The sequence below is a fragment of the Gobius niger genome (genome assembly GCF_951799975.1).
Source record: "Gobius niger genome assembly, chromosome: 3".
NCBI classification, from domain to species: domain Eukaryota; kingdom Metazoa; phylum Chordata; class Actinopteri; order Gobiiformes; family Gobiidae; genus Gobius; species Gobius niger.
Genome location: NC_136854.1, coordinates 26891352 through 26905521, shown reverse-complemented (window position 1 = coordinate 26905521; position 14170 = coordinate 26891352).

Here is a 14170-nt window from a genome sequence, read left to right as displayed (position 1 = left end):
GTGGCGTGCGGGGTAGAGCCGTGTTCAGTGGAAAGGCGCCTTAAGGTCCTTCTGTTTTAGGCCTGTTTCATTGTGTTGCATGAAATTATTTTCTTGGACTTTTATGCATAAATGTGAGTTGACAAAGACTGTCAGATGTTTTGCATCAAGCTTTACTTGCATGAAGTATGAAATAACAACAACAAAAATGTGTTGGAATGGGAACGAAATAGAACATTTTGCATATTGACTGGTTTGGAATGAAAGGTTTTATTCTTACAGTTTCCAGTAATGCGGCAAGAGTTTGTTACATGACACCAATGACACCATGAGTTTTCTGCTGCTGCACTTGGAGATTCCCATTGGATGCAACGAGTATCATTACATCAGTCTAAACATTACCCACTCCTCCCTTTTTTAATATATTTGGTATCCATGGCGACACCAATTGTCAAGTAGATCTTTTTCTTTTTGTATATTTCCCAGTGTTGCCAACAAGGACTCACTGAAATGCAAATAGAAACACTATAGTCTATAGGTTGTAGTGCATATGGATTCAAACTGTAACATCTCATTCCCGTTAACTTTTTTTTGTACATTTATTTAATTCTGTCCAGGTTTAAAAAGCTGTGTTTGAAAAGAAAAAGGGTTTCAGATCTTTGTGATGTAAATTGCGTATGGTCTCTCGAGGTCTAATGAGCGGAGTGTCTGGCACGTCGGGGACAAATGTGCCGGATTTGGCGACTTCACACCAAACTGATGCCACACACATTCATCTATTTGGTAAATTGGACTTTGCTGAAACTGCACACGAGAAATAGTCAGGGACCGGGGCCAAGGATGGGGCCAAACAGGGGCGACAGGAGCTGGGCATGAGGAGCTGTATCAGAATAGAAACTCCCCAATGTCTGAACTGAGCTAAGTGTAGCAGGTGGGAGGCGGTGCTAAAGCTATAATTTGTCTTGATCTGCTATTTACTGGTTAGTAATCAATAGTAATAATTTTCAATATCTCAATTCAAATTTACGAGTGGGCACTGGACCATCATCGTTGTGTCAGTGGAACATTGTACTTTCAAAGCTCTGTATTTCTGCATTTCACCCCAAACACATTTTGACATTATTTTTTTAGTTACTGCTCATTTGTTCTAATGATTTACTCTGAACAGCAGGCATGCTTTTATATCATTACTGCTTGGCTTAGAAACACAGATAAGATTTCTGTGGTAACGCCAGCCGTTCCACCAACAACATATTTAGTTCAAGACAAAAAAAGAGAAAATGCTTAAGCAACTTTTTGTTTCAGAGCTTACATGTCACAAACTTTCTCCCACCACTTTTATTTGACACTTGACTAACAGTTGTTATTGACCAAACGTTCTGCCAAAAAATACATTAAAGATTTCAGCTTCCCGTACATTTGTATTGTCCTCATAACTGTATAGCAACAAATGTCCTTAACCCACGACCACCGTTGACAAGTCATTGAAAGCCATATTATAAATGCATTGACAGATTGGCTGGGAAACTACATGACTATTGCAAGTCAAGTCTTCATTAAAAAAGCCTTCAGCCCTTCGTTTATGTTAAATGACAAAAAGAAACAACCTTTCTTTCATTGGTTTACAGTTGGGATTCAACAAAGGAAATGACACAATGCCGTGTTACAGTTATTGAGGAGATATTGGACACAGATGTGACTGAAACTACTGCCTGTAGAGATTGATAGAAAAACCTGGGCTTAGATTGTCCTAGTAACAAAGAAATAATAGCAAAATAGCAGAAATAGAGGTAGCACTTTTCCTTACTGCATAGTAATACCATGGTAACCGGCTTGAAATAGTGTGGTGCTTTTAGAAGTGCATGGACAAAGCACACACATATTGTATTTTATATGACAACCCTAACCCAGTATTAAGACTGTGAATTACTACAAACACGGTTAGTATTTTCTTGGTTGTAACAGAACAGGCTACAAATTGCTTCGTATCCTTTGTTGCCCTTAGTTACCATGCTCTTTTACCATTTTTTTCTCCACCACTACTAAAAATATCCCTGTGCACTGTGTCTCATTATTATGATCATAATTTCAGATCTATTCTTGTTTTGAAAGTCGGCCAAGGCTCAAATCATTTTTCACTGCAGAGTTTTTACTAGAAACCCATTAAGTATTATTATGAGCCACTCTTCTGTGCACGGCCAATTCATGAGCCATCTGTGAAAACAAGACAGGGCTTTGTGGACATGCGATAAGACGAGTGCTGATGTCCGTGTGAGATGGTTAGCAGATGGAAGAATGTATGAAACCCTTGAACTAAATGGTGACGCAAAAAACAGTGGCACAGGTACGCATTTTATTTCATACAAACAAGCTCCACTCAAGAGTCACTTGGAGTTTTCTTTTTATGTTCTTGCATAATATCGCTATTTATTATAGTATCTAGGTTACTAGAAATGGTGCAAGAGAAAACATTAGACAAACCGTATTTTCCGGACTATAAGTTGCACCAGCCGTCCTGGTACACCGTTGACAAGCCTCTCCCGGCAGCACGTTGTACAAGCCCTCATTTGCAAACTCGTTTCTCAGTGGCTATCCAGCTTTGAGCCGGCGATTCGCTTTTTTTGTTTTCTTCATTGCAGCAAGATTAGCCTTCGCTTTTCGTCAGTCCCTCACAAGTTTCTTGCTCACTCCAAACTCTCTTTCTGTTGCTCGATTACCATATATCTAGCATATTTCACTATTTACAGCTTGTAATCTGCAGAATATAGTTTTCTTCTTGGGGCATTTGTGTTCAGTCTTAGCATATACTGGCACACAAGCCAAGAGCGCCCTCTAGCACTTAACTTAACAAAAATGTGAAATTATATATTTGCATGTATAAGTCGCACCCCCAGCCAAGCTATGAAAAAAGTCCGGAAAATACGGTACCTTCGTCTTATGTCCATGTTTTGCAAAAATTGGGTTCTAAGCATAGACTGGTGACTCATTTTGCCTTATTAATGCTGAGGTGCATTTCATTGTTCCAGTATTGGAAATGTACGTCTGCATTTCACCTTTTTGCCTCTGGAGCAAAGTGTCATTTGCCTCATTGTGAGGCAAAGCCCAGGGATCAATTTCCAAAATGAGCTAGGTTTAGTCAGGAGCATCTCATCCGCTAGGAATGAAATAATGGCCTGAGTCATTTTTAAAGGTTTTCTGTGAAATATAGTAAAAACACTGTAAATTCTCCGTAGAGATGAGGACAGAACCAAGGATACCTAAAAATGCAGCAGTGTCTGTTTGTATTTGTCAACTTAACGGGATTCTAGTACTTATATTATTCTTTCCACCATTGGTACAACATAAATCATAATCATAAATAAATCATAATAAATCATAGGAAGGATTCTGAAACACCCAAATGCTTAGTTAATGAATTGCTTGGGGATCGATCAAAGTAAATTGAGCAGGACTCCGGGGAGATGGGACATTTCTGACAGATGTGTGTGGTCTGCGCAGCTCTTAGAGACCCGATCCCTGTGAGCAGAAACATGATGGATAGAGACGTGAATGTGAACGGCCTCACATCTAATGGCCTCCTGAAAGATGCCACTGGACGGGCCGTGTGTCTGAATGTTTGAAGTGAGCTGTGGAGGTCGTGTGTCCGGGTTGGGGTTATGGGGTTGGAGCGGTCTGTACAGCCTTTAGGGCGAGGGCTGGTCTGAGCTGAGGAACAGATGGTCCGAGAAGGTTTCTGAGGACAGAAGACAAACGGCCCGCGACACACAGGACAGAGCCAGGAGCAGGATAGTGTTTCAGGTATGTGTAACTTTGATGTTACCGTATTGTTTGGAGTAATTCAGCACTCTGTGGCAGGTGAATATGCCTATCCCGTTAGGTAATGGAGACCAATGGTTCAACTAGTGGAGTTTTGGGACCTACAGACTGATTACCTTTCACCCATTTCTTCACACACGTAAATGGTAAATGGTCTCAACTTGTATAGCGCTTTTCCACCTACATTAGGCACTCAAAGCGCTTTACAGCAAGGATACACTCACCCATTGATACTCCCATTCATACACCAATGTACGCAGACACTGGGGGCAATGTGGGTGAAGTGTCTTGCCCAAGGACACAACGACAGTGTACACTTCCAGGAGGTGGGATTCGAACCCCCGACCTTCCAATCACGAGATGACCCGCTCTACCATCTTCACCACTGTCTTTAGAGTCTGCCTTAGCCATGCTGTTATTTTGCCCATTATTATTATTACTACAGTTACATTAATGTTTGTGAATGTGTATTTCAATAAAGGTTAAAGTGCATCTGTAATAACTTTTTTAAATGGTGGTTGTGTTTTTACAGTAATATAATGTTAACCTTTGGGATAATCGAGAGTGACATTCATTGCAAATATATTCTTATCTTCCCATCCTTCTATAAACAGGCAGTTTCCATTGGACAGAGAAACCCCCGAGTGCTGAGCCATGCATCATCTCAGATACATGTGCCTGAAATAGTGGAGGGCTCTGGCCGTTGGTACCAAGTTTCCACAACTTTGGTGACTCTCTTGAGGGATCAGTTCCCACAAAGTAAAACTCCACTCTGTCTCCTCTTCACAACTATTTCTGGTGCAGTATGTTTTATATGGAAAGAGGCTGGTCGAGACACCTGACATAATGACCGGTAATTTACCAAAAACACATCGGCAGTAGGTGAGTTTTGAGATTCATAATTCTGTAATGTTAACGCAAAACCGCTAATAACGCCACTGACGCCCTGCGCTGATTGGTTTACTCCACTTCCTGTTTGCTTGTGTATGTTACGCTGTAGAAATCAAGTTGATGCAGAGTCTTACCAGACTCATACATTGGTTCAGCGGTGAGTCTGGAGTTTTCTAAAGGTGATTTCTTAAAGGTGCATTATGGAACTTTGTAAAAAAAACTGCACAATTGACCTTTTTGTGGCCCAATCGCTGTGTAGGATTTCTGGTGAGAGGGTCCGTCAGCAGTGAAAACGCTCCAGTTTCCAGTTTATCCTGGAGAATCTTGTGATGGAAAGTAAATGTGCCCCGCTGACCACACATACAGCTGCTCGGTCACTACAGGGTCAAATATGCAGCTCTTTTTTTTTGTATAAAAAAAGTTTAAAAAGTATAAAAGAAACGTCCAAGGGGAACAAAAAACAGACCAAAAACTTTGGGAAATGAAACACCATGTGGAACACCTTGTCCATGTAGTGCACTACTGTGAAACCATAACCATAAATTGAATGCTTCTGCTGTGTCATCAAGCAGTCATCAGGATTTCAACGCTGGTGTCCAGTTCAGCCTCTTTCGACAACGAACATATGACTCACTATTCGCAAAGTGAACTAATTAAAATGTTATGACTGCCATGACAGAGGCTTCTCAATAAATAAGCACATTCCACATATATTTGCAGGTTGCAGCTTTGTTGTGATTGTTAAAATGGACACAGTCAACATCAAAATTATACCAATTTATCTCAGTTCAAATTAAAACAAACACGGATGAAACATGAAAAATATGAACATTCACAGCCATCTGTTAAAACAGGCGGATAGTTTCCTGACAAACAAACAAAGCAGAGACTATCGAGAGTCTTGTAGTTGTCCACACGTCTGCTGCGTGCTGAGATGCTCTGCTCCGTCGGAGGAGGCTTGTAAACTGTTTAGACGACTGTGTGCTCTGTCTCATGTGGACGTGATGAGAGGAGGTGGATCTGGGAGGCATTATCACAGCGGAGCCACAAACACCAGGCTCTTAGCTTTAGCATTACACCCAACCGCAGAGGTCAAAGGTCACCTCGTCAACCGAGCCGCTCAAACACACCAACAGCTCACCACCTTTAGACAAAGCCACAGTCAGGAGCCAGAACCTGCCCCGACGACATGCCTCAGCTACAGGGGAGTTTGCACAAGCTGCCCACTGTTTTTATAAGAGTCTCTAAGTGCAGGGCTATTGTGTCTTTATTTACTATGTTTGAAAGTTTTGACAACAGAAGAAAACGCTGATATTAAGTATGGAGTTTTTATGGGAAGTTGTAGCATAGTTATACTATAATGCAAAGGGAAAATGTTTCGTTATATTATCATAAAACCTGACTTGCTATGGCATTAAAGATCAGTGAGAGCTCTTTTAGGTTTACAGCAGACTAGTTGTGGATATTGGAGCTGGCAACCCAAGGAGTGATAGAGAAAAAACTTTTATACCCTGTCAGGTGTTTTTGAGATTGTTAATAAATGACGTTTTTCTTTATTAGTTAAATCATTGCTTAATTTGAAAATGTTGACTTCAAGGACAAATGAGTCCCTTTAGAAACATTTCGAAATCCTCTGAGGGAGCTGATTGTTTTTTTTTTTATGTGTTTGCTCAATTGCAGTTTATTCACACTGTAAATGTAAAGATAACAAGCCAAAAACAGGAAGGGCAGACTCTAAAAACTTCCTAAAGGAACTAAATGTAAACAGAACAGTATGTCGATAAGAATGTGACAGCAATGAAACTGGGTGAAAAGTTTGCTGTATGTAACTTATCCACTAACTAAGTATTGAATATCTCCACATCACCTAAAGCAGTATTTTGGTCTGAAGTAGAATCACATGCCCGGACACAGCCCTGGTGTTCAGTACAGAGGAGGTCTGCGTCAGGGCCGAGTGAGTGTGCCGAGGAAACAGCGACATGGAAGAGTGCACGAAAATAAACCACTATGAGGGCTAACCTTAAATAAATCTCAGAAACTTCAAGAAATGTGTAATTTGTAATTGATATTTGAACCCGGCAGAAACATGCAATATTAGTTCAGTTTGCTTTATTGTCACTTCTGCAACGCTTCCCCTCAGTCAGCTGGACCTGATACGAACCCAGACTCCACGGGAGTGAGTATGGTAACTTATTCTTTACTGACTCAGAGCCTCTTTTGTTGCTAAGTTAACCTCTTAACCCCCACCTGAACACATTTTTTCCAGTTTGGCTTTACCCAAACCTAGAAGCTAAAAAAAACAAAAAAAGAAAAAGACGAGGATGTAAAAGGCATTAAAAACGTGCAAAAAAACATGACAAAGAAATGGCGACAATGTGACAAAAAAGTTACAATCATTTTTGTTGTTCTTAGCTTTCAAATGAGGCATTACATAGACCCTCCATTTGAAAAGCTTTTAGATTTGGGTAAGCCGATGTGGAGAAAATAAGTTTGGTTCAGTCGGGGGTAAAATGTTAAAATGAATCAATATAATAGGTAAGTTGTCTCACAAATGAAGTGTTCTGGTAAAGTAGTATGTTATATAAAAAAACATTGAGGACTAATTCAAGATTCAAGATTTTTTATTTGTCAAACCTAAACCATGGTTGGTCCCTGGTGAGATCATTGTCCATCCATCACAGGGGTTTGTGTTTTTTCTCTGGTTTATCAGAGTCACTGTGTGCGTGTAAATGTCCTGATGATAAATGCCCTTACATATGCTCACATGTGTGGCCCGGGATGAACCGAAGTACGACTCTGCTGGGACCGGATCAGGAACCTCTGCTGCTTCAGTGGAAAACACACCATTGTACTACAAAGGCAGAGAAAAGTTACTAACCGCTCGAGGTTATGTCCATATAATATATTCTGTCTCACAATGATTGAGTAAAAGTTGTTTAATATAAAGCTGTTACTGTACAACTAATACTACTAATCACTGTGAGTACTTTTTTGACTATACGCACAGACACAAGTCCCTCTCATTGCGTGACTTATGACTTATGTTTTATGAGCAAATCACCAGCACGTCATAAACTTTAACTTCTTCCTAACGACAAACAGTAAAAGGAATCACCTCTGACAAAGTATTTTTCCACAAAGGTCTCTGTAGAGCTGTTGGCCGCACTTCCTCTCCCACTGACTTTACCAATAACATCCCAGCATGCTTTGGGCCACACAACAGCACTGGGCTACAGTCCAGGTGGAAGAAGCTCCAAGACGCCCTGTGGTCATTTTGACAACATTTTAAGTTCGCTTTAGTCTTTTGATTGTGTGTGCTTGTTTATTATTAAATTGGTAAATGGACAACTATTAACAGTCAGCCAAAAAGTGTTACAGATTGTTTTTGTAATTTTGAATTGTTTCTAAGGGCAACTCATTTATAAATTGCTTAGCTAGGGACATGCAACATTAGACCTGGAGAGTTTTGTTTTCGGGAACATATACATACTGTATATATTAGGGCTGAACGATATTGGAGTAACTTGCGATGCGGCTGTGCATTATTGCAATAACGATTCTTATACTTATATGATGGCGATATTTTACCAAACCATCATAATGAAACACAAATTGTAAGTAACTATTTTCAGCAAATTGTGTCAAAATAAAACCTAAAAAGAATCAGGACCAAAACAAGACTAAAGTTGAACTAAGTTAGTAAATGTTTAACTGAACTTTTACACATTTAAAAGTTCAAGTTTTTCGGCAAAATTTGCAAAAAAATGTGTCAATCTCAATCAGATAACGACTTAAAGGGACTATACGGGTTTAATAATGTTAAAATGATGTATTTTCCTCCCCCTAGATGTTCCAGCAATGTCCTAGTGTGTAGAATGAGCCCAGACCTGTTCACCACAACTGCCTCTAAAATCCTGCACTCTCACTCAAAAAGTTGTTAATTCAGTTCCGTCATGCACGAGCTTAATATAGAAGCTGCAGTTACACGTATGACCTGAGCTGGCAGTAGTGAGTATACAATGGACAACTTTATCTAGTCCCTTTAAGTGATGTAGTGATATATTTCGGATTCTTGCGATACAGATATTGCATCACCTAATATCCCGATATGATATTTTTTTTGCGATTTATTGTGCAGTCCTAATATAGTGTACAGGTATATGATTACAACAGAATGAAAATACCCGTAAAAGCACTCCATAAATATCACTTTCAGAACTATCAGGAAAAGTTTTCAAAACATATGATGTTAGTCAACACATTTAACATTGGTTTGAGGGGGGTGCCTTTTTCTGCTGCGCTGTTTATTTACACATCAGTTGAACAACTTTTACAAATTATAAGCCAGCGTTAACTGCCTTTACGGGACAAAATATTTATGTTAGCTAGCCTCCGGTCAGTTGTTCATGTTTTTCCCCTTTGTGCCATTTGTCATCAACAGCGCGTGGCCCCAAAACACCTCAAAGCATGACACGGGAGATTAGCGTCTGACGAATGGTTTAAAACCTACAGTGTGTGTGTGTGCGTGTGTAGCAGATTAATTAATGCAGGAAAGGGTTAAAAAACATGGCGTCATGGAGAGTGATGGGCCGCAGAAGTTCTGGTTTCTATTACAGCTCAGGTCATTTTTCAGCAGGCTGTGAGCGGCAGGATTTACACAGACACACACTTCAGGCGCACGTCCGGGTGAATAATGGCACTCGCTGACAGTGGATTTGAACCACAGGGAGGAGGCTGCTGTCCGTCAGAGCTGGGCAGTAGCTCAGGAGGTGGAGCTGATCGGCCACTAACTGCTAAAGATGAAAGAACATGCTGGGAATGTAAGTGAAACCTCATATAACTGCATGTAGGGAAGCGGCGGCCAGCATTAGCTTTAACAATTAAAATTCATCAACATATCTCAAATACCCCTCCTAGAACCGCCACCTTAACGTGGTGGAGGGGTTTGAGCGCCCGAATCATCCTAGGAGCTCTGTTGTCGGGGGCTTCGTGCCCCGGTAGGGTCTCCCATGGCAAACAGGTCCTAGATGACGGGTCAGACAAAGAGCGATTCAGAAGCCCCTTATGAGAGACCAACAGGCCTGGTTAGAATCGTGAGGCCGTCCTCCCGTGGACCCACCGCCTGCAGGGGGAGCCATAAGGGGCTCCCCCCCACGACCCGGCAACGGACAAGTGGAAGAAAATGGATGGATGGATGGATGGATGGATGGATGGATGGATATCTCAAATAATCTGGGACTCCTCTGAAAATGGAAACAGATGTTGAAGCATGGCAGCATGATGTGTTTTACCTTGATTCGTCGTGTAGTATTTTACCTTCCTACCTTCATTCACTACAAAGCAAGCTGCTATTATATTTGGCCTCATTTAATGTGCTTCACTCCAAGCCGGCGCCCTCTGCTGCAATGATGGAGTTTTCTGTATTGCCTTGCTTTATTGATTTATTTCAGGGACAATGCATATCAATAAACATTTCTGTAAATATCAAGAATATTTGCACATTGTTTTTCATCTGTCATCCCAAATCAAGAACAATAAAATTAAGCATGAGAACATTTGCAGCACCATCTTTGAAGACTGAGTTATGTTTATCATTGGTCCTCAATTGGTGAAAGTGACATATACTTGGATTGTTTAGTCCACGACAAAACAGTCATTTCAAGATTTCATGTAATTTACAATTTAGTCTTCTTGCATTGAGATCTAACAGATGCTTGATATTCATTTTACCAATAACTTATGTTTAACTTTTCACAGTAATAACTACAATCTTGGTGTACACAGTAACAGCAGCACATGCAGTAACTCTAGTGACCTGGGGGGGTTTGGTCTTTGTGTGTTTCTTACTTCCTTATGCCTTGCACCTCGGAGACAGAAACTTGAGCTGAAGCTGATCTGAGCTGCTGTGCTCCATAATCCTGATAATACAACCCAGACACGGCTTTACAACCAGTCAGAGTCCTTATAGTCCCAAAATAACCTCTGACCAGCGCCCCCTAATGGCTCTAATCACTGCAGCACATTCACTTTGCATACTTCGGTACTTCCTGTGACTGATCCTTAATTAAAACAACATTGTTTGGCCGGCAGATGTTCCCACACTGAGGCTGCACTGATTTATGTCAAGACCAATCAGCTTACTATAAAATAAACACTTGATTTCTCACTTTCACCATTGTTTGCTTTAATCAGTGTTTCTATGAGTAGCACGTTGCTGCTCAGGGATTATCCTGTTTTCTTACTATACATTTTAGACATAGATACTGTGCAGACGAGACACAGGTCAATTTGGGTTTTGAAAGATATCTTTCCTTATTAGCTTATGTCAACCTTTACACAGACATTTTGTACATGTGTGTTCATGTTTGCAGCAAAGAAAAAACAAGGAGATGTGGCGTTCGATTCTAACATATGCGGGCAGTTGGTCAATAAGCTAGTCCACGAGAGTCCGTTAGCATTAGCCTGCTTAATGTATTTTCCCTATAGCCGTTAGCACTAGCCACCAAACATCACAAATTATGGACGATCCAGATATTTTCAGCTGTTGACAACCCATCAACCACATTTTGGTCAAAGCCTCGTTAGAAATCATTATTTATACATAAAGTTTGATTGATTGATTGATTGATTGATTGATTGATTGATTGATTGATTGATTGATTGATTGATTGATTGATTGATTGATTGATTGATTGATTGATTTACAGAACGTTTGAGATGTTACTTGAGATATTAGCGTCTAAAAGTGGCCTGTGTTCCCGGTGCCTATGTTTCCCGGTACCTATGTTCCCCTGTCAAATAGAAGTGGGGGAACATAAATGTATTAAGATTTGGCACCAGCCCACTATCCTTAAAGTGATAGTCTGTAAGTTTGCAAAGTGAGGAAAGATGGAGTGAAATTTGAAATTAAACAATCAAATCCCTCCCCTCCTTAACCAGAAAGCCCTTCTTCGTTTGCTAAATGAGGAGAGCAGGAACAGAATTTTCAAAAGTAAAAGATCAAGCTCCTCCCCCTTCCCCCTCTCCTGATTGGACCTGACAGGAAAAGCTCGCCTCATTGGTCAACACAGGAGGATACTTAGCTCTGATTAGTTGCTGAGATCCCGGAAAGTGGGACTTTACAAAAAAATGACATGTATATATTATTACTTACCTAACATCAAAAAGCAAGAGCAGGTGATCAATTTTGCACATTTTATAAAATGTGTAATACATTTAGAATTCCAGACTATCACTTTAAGGTTAGTGGCAGGGCAGGGTCGGGGTTAAGCTGATTGATATACTGTATGTATGACTTTCCACTCTCATGACTTGTGATTGGTTGATGTACCAACTCACCTACAAAAAAAAAATCGCACCCGGGGAACATAGGTACGCATCCAACTCAAATTATGTGAAATACATGCTTTTTTGTGGTTCGGTTACACATCCAGTGACCACTAAATGTCCCTATTCGTTAGTGTGGACGTCGGGCTTCCCTATTCATTTGTTCAGTTCAGTTAGTATGGGTATGAAACGTTTAAAACAATTTCAATCTGGTCCGGAGTCATTAGCAAAGCATTAATTTTTTTATTAACAGCTGTGTACCCACCTTTTCATTGTGTTGCCATTGCTCATGAAGAACTGGACGATGCACAGACAGGTTTGTCAGAGCTCGAAATGAGTTGGGGCAGTGCCTAACAGTCCATATTCTAAAGGTATTTTTTAACTGATTTTATTTATCCTTTTCGTTGTAGCTTATTTATTTTCGGGGAAAGAAAATGTTTTCAGTCACATGCCCTTTCTGATGCAAGCCTCAATGTCCAGATAAAAGGTTTTCTTTTGACAATTGATGGTAAATGGTCTACTGTGCACTATGCGGTGGTGGAGTGGATTGTGCTGTTTTGTATGAATGCATCTGTAAAAGGTCCTATTTTTCATTTTTGAATTATTTACATTTGTCTTGACATTTACAGATCTCTTCGGCTTTAGAATTGAATCTTTTTTCAGCAAAACCATTCATCTATAAATCATCATGGTCTTAGGCTTGTGAAGCAGATGCCGCCTTTTGGAAGAGTCTCAAATCTCAATCCTCTGGAGACTCAAGCTCACACTTAACGCTGCATTTCTCAGCCCAAGCCGCTAATGCATCTCACCAGACTGGAGCGGGACGTCCACCCAAACAAAGAGCACCTAAACGTCTCAATCACCGTGTCAATCTGTGTGCGTTTAGTCTGAGGGAGTTGGGAATCTCGTCATGTGTGCCACGTCTCTGTTGGCACACACAGGCACAGCTCCTATAGTCGTCTATACGGCCTTTATCCACATCCATAAAGAGAGGTTTGCTCAGAGCTGAATGGCCCAAACATATCAGAGTCCAGACTGGATCTCAGACACTGGGGCAGGTTTGGGCCACATAATCTGCAATTTTGGGCTGCTCTTTTCTTAGTGACTGGAGATTACAGCCTGTAGGCCAGAGTAATGCCTCATTTGAAATCTAGGGCCTACAAAATCATCTAAGCTTCATCCTTGTTATAATTGTCACGTTTTTGTTCTCGTCATGTTTTTGTTGCTTTTTGACACGTTTTGGGCACATTAAATGTGTAGCTTGATCACAGTTGCTTTAGACCACGTCAAAAGCATTGAAAAGGTGACAAAAACAATAATAATAATACATAATAATGTAACAGAAATGCCACAAAAAAGCAACGAAAATGTGTTTTCAAAAATGCAACAAAACTGACTAAAACCTGATAACAAAAACAAGGATAGATACAGAATCTCTGGAATTGCCAATATATGGTCATGTTTGAAACAGTTAAAGGCACCAGATGCAAGTTTGTCATTTTATACTCACTACTGCCACCTCAGGTCTTGCGCCTAACTGCAGCTTCTATGTTAAGCTCGTGCATAACGGCACTTCGGACCCAAATTAACAGCCCATGAATACATAAATAATGGAGAATGCTAATATGATGCTTCTTGTTAGCATCATGATACATGCTAACACTAGCTAGCGCTAGCTACGACTGCCTTTTTTTTTTTTTTTTTTCGCTTCTACTGAACAATCTGCTGTAAAAAAAAATATCCATATGGACCCGATTTACACTTGACTTTATTCATGTGTGATAAATAAGTTTATATTTCACCAGAAAATGTCTAAAAAGAGTGGAAAATTGTGTTTCCCAAAAGATTCTGTTTTATGATGCTTAGGTGAGATTTGCTGGCCTTAGCTTTCAAATGAGGCGTTAGCCTGGCCTATAGTCTGTAAGCTCCATTCAAGAAGCTTTTAAATTTGAGTAAAACTGGAGAAATGTGCTCGATTAAGGTGGGGTTAAGAGGTGAAAACATTTTGTGAAACTTTATGGACTTGTATTTGAACTTATTTAAGTTATAAAAATCTGAATGTAATGGAGCAGGGCTTTTATGTAGCCCTGCTCATAGAAACACTGCTCACAAGCTTTGTGCTTGCTGCACAAGCTGATCCAACAATCCAAAAGGTCAC